This window comes from Crinia signifera, chromosome 4, assembly GCF_055691185.1.
Source record: "Crinia signifera chromosome 4, ASM5569118v1, whole genome shotgun sequence".
NCBI lineage: Eukaryota > Metazoa > Chordata > Amphibia > Anura > Myobatrachidae > Crinia > Crinia signifera.
Window position 1 is genome coordinate 121,683,896 of NC_139220.1, and position 12,274 is coordinate 121,696,169.

Consider the following 12,274-nt stretch of genomic DNA (forward strand, 5'->3'; position numbering starts at 1 on the left):
AACCCAACTCTATAATATAATATTTTAATCCACAGTTCATTACAGGCGTCTCTAACTGTAAATGACTTATACTGTGTCTGAGAATTACATTTGCAACAGGTTTTGTCTTGCAATGTCTGAACTATAAGTACATTTAAAAGAAAATGTGAGAAAAATAGATTATAATGAACAACAAAGTCATGGAATAATGAAATAGTAATAAATGACTTGTGTCATCTATCAGCAGAACAGAAACAACATACCTTAAATAAGAATATACACGCACTAATGTGTCAACTTGCAATGATGATGATTATATATCTCTATCTATCTATCTATCTATCTATCTATCTATCTATCTATCTATCTATCTATCTATCTATCTATCTATCTATCTATCTATCTCTATCAGGACCACGTGGACACCTAATACAAACCTTATTTTCATTGCTGTCTCCTGAGTGCCGTTCTTTCCTGAGGGACTTGGAATTATATACTGCAAATTTTGAACACCACGAGCAAGGCGTACCATCTATTATTGAGTGCCAGCATCATATATATACACACACATACACACGCACACGCACACACTCACACATACACACACACACACAGCGTATGGAAGGATTTGGGGACTATAATCTTGTACACAATATAATCCAATAACAAAATATTTTTCCTATTCTAACTGTGTTCTAGTCCTCTTTATTTATACTGTGTTGCTATTTAATCCTTTATTTTTCACCTTTATAAGGCTTGTCTTTAGTTTCTACTCTTCTGGCATCATTTAAGTATCATCTACAAAATCCATGGCATGAAATCAGGGTCGGATTATAATGGAGGCACAAGGGGTCAGTGCCCCTGGGCCCCCCTCTAGCTAGAGGCCCCCTGTGTATTTAAAAAAAAACAAAAAACATTTTTTTTGATCTAAAAGTTTTGTGCATGGGAGTGGGGTAGTGCTGCAGCTTCACCTATCTGCCAATGTGACAATGATTAATGGTGCTGAACATCGGGAGCCAAGGCACACTGATTGCACAAGTGTGCTGTGCATTACTGGGAGTTGACTTAATCCCGTGACACTTTGCACCAGAGGGCAAAGTGTCAAACCTCTCAGGTTTGTGCTGAGCTCTGATTGGTGGAGCTCATTACATGCTTCTCAGGCCCATGGAGAACAGCAGCAGCAGCTTAGTCATGGGAGGGTTTTTAATCAGAGGCAGCACTAGGACTGTGAGGTCTCCTACAGAGTAAAGTGCAGAGGGACAAACACAGGCTTTTCATGTGGTATGTATGTATATGTATGTGTGTGTGTGTGTGTATATATATATATATATATATATATGCACAGGTAATGGATATAGAGAGCGCTATATAGAAACCTCCACCTTATTGTGATATTCAAACGTGGATTCCAATTTTTACGATTTGTAAACAAATTTTATTTAAAAAAATAGATGACAGTCAATATCAGACACTATTAGCATAAAACATAGTAAAATTGTGATACAAGCATTTCCAGTGAGTCGAGACCCAACGCGTTTCGCCGATGAACGGCTTCCTCAGGGGTAGTTGACTCGAGATTCTGAGCTTAGGAAGGTCTAAGGTAGAGTTTTAAAAAAAACTTCTTATGACGCTAAGATGACGTCCTATGGTGTTAAAGGATCTATCATACAGATGTCTGTCAGATACTTATGCGGGTGGCGTTGTCCATAGGTTAGGAAAAAACCGGAGATGTATCAATTGCTCCTTACAAGTGTCTGCTTTCAGCCGAAAGCAGACACTTGTAAGGAGCAATTGATACATCTCCAGTTTTTTCCTAACCTATGGACAACGCCACCCGCATAAGTATCTGACAGACATCTGTATGATAGATCCTCTAACACCATAGGACGTCATCTTAGCGTCATAAGAAGTTTTTTTAAAAACTCTACCTTAGACCTTCCTAAGCTCAGAATCTCGAGTCAACTACCCCTGAGGAAGCCGTTCATCGGCGAAACGCGTTGGGTCTCGACTCACTGGAAATGCTTGTATCACAATTTTACTATGTTTTATGCTAATAGTGTCTGATATTGACTGTCATCTATTTTTTTAAATAAAATTTGTTTACAAATCGTAAAAATTGGAATCCACGTTTGAATATCACAATAAGGTGGAGGTTTCTATATAGCGCTCTCTATATCCATTACCTGTGCACATTTCTATCGATGTTGACCTTCACTAACAGGGAGGTCTTATAGAGTAGCTGCTGTAATTAGCGCAAAACGACGGTCTTTTTTCCACATATATATATATATATATATATATATACACAGTATATCTCCCCCGCAGTTACTGATTGACCAAGTTTATTCTGCCTTTAATCTGTGTTTTGACAGTGTAATATTCTCCCATGCAGTTTGAGGCCAGTAATGACAAGTGCAAGGGGGCCCCCCTGTCTAAAGTACCCGGGCCCCCTGAAGGCTTAATCTGGCACTGCATGAAATACAAAAACGCTAAAATCCAGACTCAGACATGTTTAGGTAAGGTGTGCTGAAAAATAGGTTGTCAGCTATATTTGCAAAACAGAGCATATGAGAAACTTCATTACAGTATGTCTCATAAAGGTAACAGTATCTAACTTTAGGGGACCATAAGCAGTAAAAGGCAGGTTAAAATACCCAACACAATCTGAAGGCGCAATATCTGAATTTATTCATTTTGAAAACTATTAAATACATATTAAAATAAGTATTAGGTTGCTGATAACCCATATTTACTAACGTTAGTCAATGCATTTACTAATACCTTCAAATACTCTATGCATTCACCACTGGGACTGGAACGGTCCAGACTAGAGAATGCTGAACCAGTTTCATGCAACAACCGCTGTGGAACTCTGTGTGCATGTCTCACTGCACCATTTGCTGTGTGACCTATACAGGGAGAGAGAGAGCGTCACATTGGCAGAGCTTGCTGCAGGGAGCCCGACTGTACAGGCTTTCACCCAATCCCATAAGAGACTCACAACTTGGTGGGGCCATTTTAATATCAGTCTATTGACTAGAAAATAGTGCTAAACCAATCATCTGCATGTTATTTCAATCCTTTTTCAGAATTATTGTGACTCCTTTGGATAATTGTTACTTGGATAACTACTAGGCTCAACTGATTTTATGCTTAGGTTTAAAAGTGATGTCAGGATATCTGATTAGTGCTGGTTTGGTTTCTCATTAACATGAGGGAATTGGATTGCTTGAACTACTAATTGCAACCACTTCCAAATATTGGATATCATTATCATATCAACCATTTGGGGAAGAAGACAATTGGTGTAATTTTGGTAAACATGTTTCTGACCAAGAATTACTAATTTTATTGTAAAGCAAAACAAGAGATCCTCCTACAGTATGCATTGGTAAATTGATGTATGAGGCCAGATGTGGATTCAGGTGTGGTTGGAGCAGCTGCCATTACTACCTACATGGGTTGGCACAAGCTGCCAGCTACAGCTACAACCAGGTGAGCAGGAAATCTATATTGGAGATCCTGGTCTCCTCACTGGAAAATGACAGCAGACTGTCAATCACAATCTTCTGCCAAAATGTATCTGACATTGTAAACCTATATTGCACATGCACTATACGTGACCGGCGAATGTATAAAGTACTGAACATCTGTATGCACCGCACATCTGCCAGGACCTGAATCATTCCCACTGTTATGTTTTTAAATAATTTAAAATAAGCATTTTTTTCTAGTATTACACTATGATGTGTTTTTATCTAGAAGTATACATATCTTGATGGAGATGGAATGTAAACTGAAGCTAGCTTTAAAAGTGATAAAATGGAGAGTGATAAACAACCAACCAATCAGCTCTTGCATGACATTTTTCAAACACAGCCAGGGCAGGTAGGTACTGATTGGCTGGCTGTTTATCACTCTCCATTTTATCACTTTGGAAGCTTAGTGCATCTGGCCCATTGTCTAATGAGCTTGCGATATACATATGGAGCAGTTATAATTGTAGTTATACTTATGCAGCATTAGGAAATGTCTCCTGTGCTACAAATCTGGACAGATTTTTCTGTCTTTATGACTATGGAGAATATGTAGTAGTCAGTTTGACAAGTAATATTTTTTCTTTTAGCATAGATTATTTGTGCGAGTATCAAGTAAATACACCCATCTATAACCAGTGCAGGAAATTCACAATTTCAATATTTAAGGCAAAACACCAAGGCCCATAGATTCAAAATTCTACCATTATAGTCAAAGTTTTAAGGATATCCATGCTTGAATTCAGATGGTTAAATAAAATTGACTGAGTTACTAATTAAGTCACCTGAACTCAAGCATGTACTGGACTGTAGAGTTTGGGAATCTCCATATTCACCGATTTGTACACAATACAATATAATTTCCTGCTGTCAATATACTGGGTGAATGTTTTTCTCTGTAATTTGGTCAGCTAATACATTTGTATATATTTAGCCTTATTTGTCCAGGAAACCTTAGCAAGATCGGAACCATTAGCAGTTGATAATAGACTGGATAAATTATAGCTCTTAAGTGAGATCTTCGCAGTTTACAATCCAACCTGAATCGGACCCATAATCCAAGAAGAATTGCAAGATCGATGATGACAACAGACCACAATCTATTAAATGGGAGCCATAAATGCCTGCTGGCTGGATGAGTGCCTCAAGTATCCTTGACCCTGTTCATACTGTATATTGATATATCTCCAGATAGATCTGTACCCTGGCAACAGTACTAAATCAGTTGGTACATAAAACACCCACTGGGAAACATTTACTGTAACAACAGTGCAACATCATCAAAGAATGGAAAATCCACACTAACCATATTGGTGACAGATGGCAAGCAGACTTCAATTTAATTGGGCAACCATATCTTGCCAGATTTGCCACAGTCCAAATGAAAATAATTTAGTCAATATTTTATATACTTAAATACTTTAGAATTTGATAAAGCCGCTGTGCACTTTATGGACTGATCAGGACCAGCCTCAAACACCACTTGGACTCTACCATTTGTACCAAAGGACTCCAGAACCGCTCTGTTTGACCACAGCTGCAGTGTACTCCCTTACTTCAGGACGGTGACTCGGCCTAGCTTATTCAAGCCTTGAGTCCCTGGGAGGAACAAGATACACCACAGTCTTCAACTAATGAATCAATCCTTTCTTATTGCATTTGCACTTTATGTGGTGCTCTGAGGCATACTAGGAACGGACAGTTACTCCATTTTCCATATGTGGGGCTCTATTTTGCATCATACTACCAGCATTTCCCTAAAAACGGTCATTCATTGTATTAATAAAATGTACTTATTTTAATGTAAAATCAGTCCACTCTTCATATGATTTTTCATTGGTTTTAATTGTGTATCAACTTTATTTATCAGTCAGCACTGCTTTCTTTTTGGTAGTAATATAGCAACCCCACATCCTAATTATTTTATGAATAACTTTATGAATTGTGATGAGACATACTTACATACTGATTATTGCTCCCCACCAATTGATCTCAGAGAGAAATAGGGTACTGGTGATGTAGGGGCATGGTCATCATAGCCCCACCCAGGCTGAATAATACACTGATTTAGGCCGTTTTGCTGTGGAAGACACAAGGTATAATGGCCCATTTAGACAAAAAGCGGATTAAGTCACTGTGGAGTTTCAGCCACTCTACTGGGATTTTCACTGGGAAGCTCTAGTGTAACCACACATAGCAGCATGTATGGTTTAATGGTTAGCATTACTGTCTCACAGCACTGAGGTCATGGGTTCGATTCCCACCATGGCCCTAAATGTGTGGAGTTTGTATATTCTCCCAGTGCTTGCATGGGTTTCCACTGGGTACTCTGGGTTCCTCCCACAATCTAAAAAAATATACTGGTAGGTTATTTGGCTCCCAACAAAAATTAACCCTAGAATGTCTGGGTGACATTCTATGGGAAGAGATGTGTGTTTTTTGGCGAATATTAGTAAAAAAAATGTCGACATCGCATTTTTCCTTGAAATCGCATATTTAATAGGATGCGCTAAGTGATTGTGGACTGAAAGTGTGGGAAAAAATCTCATTTTTATCGCATCCAGATGTTTTCGTACAGAAAAGTATATAAATCGCTTATTTAATGGAATGCGTTTTCATAAATCGCACTTTTAAGGTGTCTAATAATCGCACTTTTTTCAGACCAGGTTCTGTTGGGCGATTTGGACCAGAACTCACTTTGGTCAAGGGCACAAATGGTTAATTTCAACAGAGGTGCCCTCAATTTCACTCAGAAACACTCCTACATATACCCCAACATCATTAAGGACACCTGTGAGGGTTTGAGACATGGAGATTTTGCAGAGTGGTTTGGAGTTGCTGATTTGTGATGTGGCCCATTTGGAGGAGCTGCGCAGGAGGGAGGAAGCTGCGCACCAGATCCAGGTAGCCCCCCGACTACTGCGTACCCCACGTATGTATCGTGCTCGGCTGTACCTGGACTCCCTCTCAGATCAACAGGTTGTGGGGATGTTTAGGCTGAACCGCAATAACCTGTTGGATTTATATGAGCAGGTGAGAGATGATTTGGACCCTTTCGGAGGAGGCAACTACAGTAGGAGCCAGTTTCATCTTTGTTTCTTTGGCCATGGCTCACCATGGCTAGCCATGGCTATTCTATTGTTCTCAGCTGCAATACAATACATAGAACAATAGAGTAGGGGATTAGCAGAGTAATCCAATTACTCACTTAATCCTATTATGGAGATAGATGGCAGTGGCTCCCACTGTATGCAGTGTCTGGGCTGCAGAAATTAATGTGTACCCTCTACTATTTGGCCACAGGCTCCACTCAGTCTGTGACCTCATGGTCCTTGGGGGTATCACAACCCACTTTCTCTAAGCATTTTACTCAAGTGTTACTTGCTTTAAAGAAGTTGTGGCGGACATACATCAGATTCCCACGTTCTGAGTTGGAGTGGCAGAACCTCAGGGGGTATGATTCTTTTTATCTTGACCTCATAGGATGTGTAGCAGACAGTGGTGGGGCTTCCTTCGCAAGTCTTGGTGGCCTCCTCCAACTCCATGGCCATTTTACTTTTGAGGTGTCTCTTTATGTCGTTGAACCTCTTCTTGACGTTTCTGACCAGGCGCTTGTGGTGACTTACAGCGCTCACCGCCTGGGTGATGTTCTTCCACATAGCCCTTTTCCGCTGTGCAGTGGTCTTGTGGTGACTTTTCCCCAGTAACCGGTCAAACAGGGGTATGATAGCCCGGACAAGCGCAGCATTCCCCTCGTAGGAGAATCTCACCTTTCTGCCACTTTTTGTGTGGCCAGCTTCAAACTCCTCTTCCTCCTCCTCAATTTCTACTCCAGCCATGTACCCCTCCTTCTCCATGCCAGTGTCTTCCTCCTCCTCCTCCTCCTCCTCACGTCCATCTTCCTCCACCTCTGACATGTGGCCCTCCTGCAGCTGCTCTGGGGTATGGAATAGGTCCTGGGTATAGGATGGGGATGCCAGCGGATCCTCCACCTCCTCCTGCTGGGGCTGGTCCGCCAGGGCCTGGTCTGGGGCTGGCCTTGCTGTGGCCATGCTGCCTGCCACACTGCTGCCACTCCCTGTAATGGAGGACGACCTCAGCAGTACTCTGCTGCCTCTCCCACTGGCTCCTCTTGGCTGGCTGCTGCCACTGCTCCCTCTGCCTCTCCTCACTCTGCCACTCCTCACTCTGCCACCAACACCTCTTCCTCTGCTCACACTGCCACTGCTCCTCTCCATGCTCCTTACTAGGGGGTGTGATGCATAATGGAGGGGACAGAGGTGGGCCAATAGGTTAGGAGGTTCTTAGTCATGCGGAGACAGTCTTGTAAATCGCACTCCGGTTGGTCCAAAACTCGCACATGACCGGCAGAAGAAATCGCACTTTTATGTGTCATAAAATCGCACCACTTCGCAGCAAATCGCACTACATCGCACTTTTCAGCCTCCAAATCGCATCCCATTAAATATGCGATTTATTACTAAAAAATTTGATTTCAGAAAGTGCGAAGAGCGGCGATGTGGTGCGATATAAAAAAATGCGCATTTATCTCATACCATAGAATGTCACCCTTCGTGTGTGCGTGTATATGTGGTAAGGAATATAGATTGTAAGCTCCACTGGGGCAGGGACTGATGTGAATGTTCAAATATTCTCTGTAAAGCGCTGCGGAATATGTGTGCGCTATATAAATAACTGGTAATAAATAAATGGTAATAAATAACATTGTTAGTGACGATTGTTAAATGTAATATTATCTGCATACCTTGTGGGAAATGCTATACCAGAGAGCTCCTGTGTTGCCTTTGATTTCTGACATCCAGAACTGTAGTCAATACCAGAAAAAAAAAATGAACCACAAATGAAATGCAACTAAACCTCACCCCTTAAGACCATGTTTTGAATGATTTATTTCTATATAACATCTGCTCTATTTGCTCAGCCATTATAATTATTAAACCCCTATCACCATGCCATAGTTATATACTGAACTTGTGTGTCATGAAAAAAATTACTTTTCTTGATAATAGAATAATGGGCATGCTTAGAGCCATTGCTGCAGTACATACACAGAGTTAGTAGGAAAGACTGGTAGTATAAACAGACATGCTATCCAAATAACTGTCATTTGAGAATGGATTTACCATTGAGCACTAAAGCTTTGATATAACTCTGCTTGTTGAATCTGTCTGGACTTTGTCTGGATTCATCCAGCTTCAACAAAAGATCTTAACACCTTTCTCACTGACATAGGTCCAGATGCAGGCGTTGTGCCTAATCCGAGTGGACACAACTTGCTGATGGAGGAGTTTTAAGCAGTTGATAAAAAATAATTATCACTCAGCATTGTCACAGCAGAAACTGAATTCATATTAAGAATGATCAAATAGAATTGATTTATTGTTATACTGTGTGGCAGAAATTTGCAGGTTTTACTATAATGAAATTTATACAATACATTTTATATTTTCAAATAAATCTTGTGACATATATTATCCTACACTACATAGTCTAAATAAATATCATTTCCAAGATGATTCTCCTTATAAAAAGCCAACTTTTGTTTTTATTACCATGCTGCTATATAATGCTTTGCATATCCATGAAGCCATATGATACCTGAAATTATTCTAACTATGCTAATTTAGATTTGGGTCATTTTTATTTTAATAGTTAAAAGCCCTTCAAAATGACAGCTTCTGCAATGTACTTTCACTTTGAGCTGTGACAGTTTTTGATTTTACTTTAAGCTGTGATTGTTTTTAGCCCACATACTCCACACCCCATTCCTTATCTGCTCCTACCTCCAATCTCTGTCTTCACCGCTCCCTCTCTCCATATCAAGCAAGTTTGAAACAGATCAGTGTCCCTGCAAAAATCACTTTTACTTTCTGTTATAACATCTTTTAGCACACAAAGGAGTACTTTGGTTCATCGAGTGGCCTCTAGGTAGTGGTTCCTGGCAGTACTTCATCTCAAAGAGATGAGGAGAAGTTAGCCTTTTACAGGGCCGCCACTAGAAATGTTGGGGCTGGGACTGACCTACAATCCGGGACCCAGCAGCACAGCTCCATACCTCTGCCCCCCCCCCCCCACATGACAGCACCCCGCCTCCCCCTACCCCATCCCCATTACTCCTTCAGTGTCCACGGTCAGGTCCGGCATGCACACTGCACAGTGCAGCCTGCAGAGCGCCGAGCCCCTCTGTGTCCTAGGCTCGGCACTGGCTGCCGGGGGGGTTGACAACATTAGGAGATGCGTATTAGTCCAGGAATGTTGATAAATCTGATGTATCGGTCCAGAGGTGCTGCTCAGTCTTCCGTATAAGTCCAGAGGTGCTGGCCTATGTTCATGACTAGTGGTTCAGATTCTCCCAAAGATGGAAGCACTTATCCCTCTTGAAACATTTTAAAAACTAAAGCTTTTTAAAGCACAGAAACCAACTGTGTGTTCAGAGATATCACATATCCTCAAGGAGAGTCCAAGTGTGTCTGTGGTTGCGATGTAAAGGCCTGACCCTACTAATATTGGATTCAGTATTAAATCCCGGCGGTCGGGATCCCGGCGTTCAGAATCCCGACGCTGGAATCCCTATCGCCGAAATCCCTACAAGGGGGGGCGAGGCAGCGGGCACGGTGCCTCGCTATGCTCGGCACACTAATTTATTCTCCCTCCGGTGGTGTCGTGGACACCCCCGGAGGGAGAAAGTGTCGGGATTTCGTCGATCGGGATTCCAGCGTCGGGATTCTGAACGCCGGGATTTACACTGCATCCCCTAATATTGTATGGAAAGAGAAGGCTCCTTCCACCATTTGTACATCCTATGCAAGTGTTAGGAGTAGTGCCAGCCAAAGTGCTGGCATTGAGGATGTCACTGTCGTAGTACACTAGGGTGAGGAGGATATTGTTGCAGCTAGCGCAATGAGAATGTTGATGATGAGGATTCTGGTGATGGGGAATGTAAATAAGTTTTATGTATATAGCCCCCTTTCTCCAACAGGACTCTAGGCACTTTATAGACATCAAAAAATGTACATAACACGTAGGATTTGGGAAGTACAGCAATAGGTACTGTAGGTCACATAGACATAAGAAAAAACCTTGAGTTTAAGCATAATGCAGGATTGGTGCAAGCATTTTGAATTATAACTTCTAACAGTTTTTACACAAAATGGGGTGATTGCAGTGTAGACTAAAGAAGAGAGGGATGTGGTTAGTTTAACTAAGGGAACAGTAGAGAACGATGTTGCCCATGGGATGAAAAAGCCCATTGTCATGACTGGGCGAAAGACCCAAAAATCTACCTCTGGAATGATTTATTTCTACCTAAATCCTGACTACACCTTTCAATCCATATGTAGCCTTTGAAACCATAGTAAGCAGCGGAAAGTATGTCAACCAATAGAATGTAACATCACTTGCAGCGCATTCATCAAAAGTTATTGTCAAATTCAAAAACTTTGGCTAAAAGCGCAATCAGTCCAGCGACACCTAGCTCCCTTTTCTCTGTAGTATCCAAGCACCACCAAAACCCTTATCACCAATTGCCTCCTCAATCAGGATAGGAAGTAGTCCTTTAGGAAATGTCATAAGCATGACAAAAGGGGAATGGATTCAAGGGATGCCAATGTAATAATGCCTCTTTACAAGGCATTGGTGATACAACACTTGGAATACTGAGTTCAGTTCTGGGCACCGCACCTTAAAAAGGACATAAATGAATTGGAACAGGTACAGAGAAGGGACGACTTAGCTAGTAAAAGGTCTCAAGTCACTAGAATACAAAGACAGGTTAACCAGGCTGAATATGTTTTCACTGGAGAAACTGAGGTTGAGAGGTGATATGATTACTATGTTCAAATACAGGATTGGGAATCATATGGAACTGGGACATGATTTGTTCGCTAACAGGCCTATACTTAGGTCATTCGGGCATGTACTGAGGCTCGAGGAAAATAAATTCCATGCTGAATTAAGAAGATGATTCTTCACCATTAGAGCAGTAAATTCTGGAACTCATTATCAGTGGGGGTGATTACGGCAACTACTGCTAATGAATTTAAAACTGGATGCATTTTTGGCCATAGATATGACTTACTCAAGTCAGATAGGTTGAACTCTATGGACTAATGTCTTTTTCAGCCTTAATTACTATGTTACCATGTTATGGTACTATGTTATAAATGACTCAAAGTGACAAAGTTTGTGAGGTTGAAAAAGACATCAGTTCATCGAGTTTGACCTATCTTTAAAATTATACTATTTCCAAGGAACAAGAAAGTTGGAGGAGGATAGTAGTCACCCTAGCAAACGCAGATTACTGAGGTCATAACAGCTATTGCTGGTGTTAGACATGCGTCCAATACTGTATCTGCCATTGGTGAAGTGGGATTTACACAGTTGATTGTCCCCACTCTGGATTCCACTTCGTTTGACAAGCAATTCCCAGACTGCACAAGGAGTGTCTCCACTGTCCACTTAACCACTGACATGTTGACAAGTGGAACAGGACAAACTAAGGACTACATGACTGTTACATCCCACCAACAGCAGCAGCAGCATCTTGCAAACACCTACTCATTCCTAGGCAGGCTACGCTGGGTATCACCGGTTTCAGTAAGAAAAACTCTAAGAAAACCTGAGGGGCATCAATGCACAATGGCTTACCCCACTTGGACTTTCCTGTGTATGGGATATTTATTTGTTTTTATTCATTACCAGTTATTTTTATAGCACACATAAATTCTGCAGCAATTTAA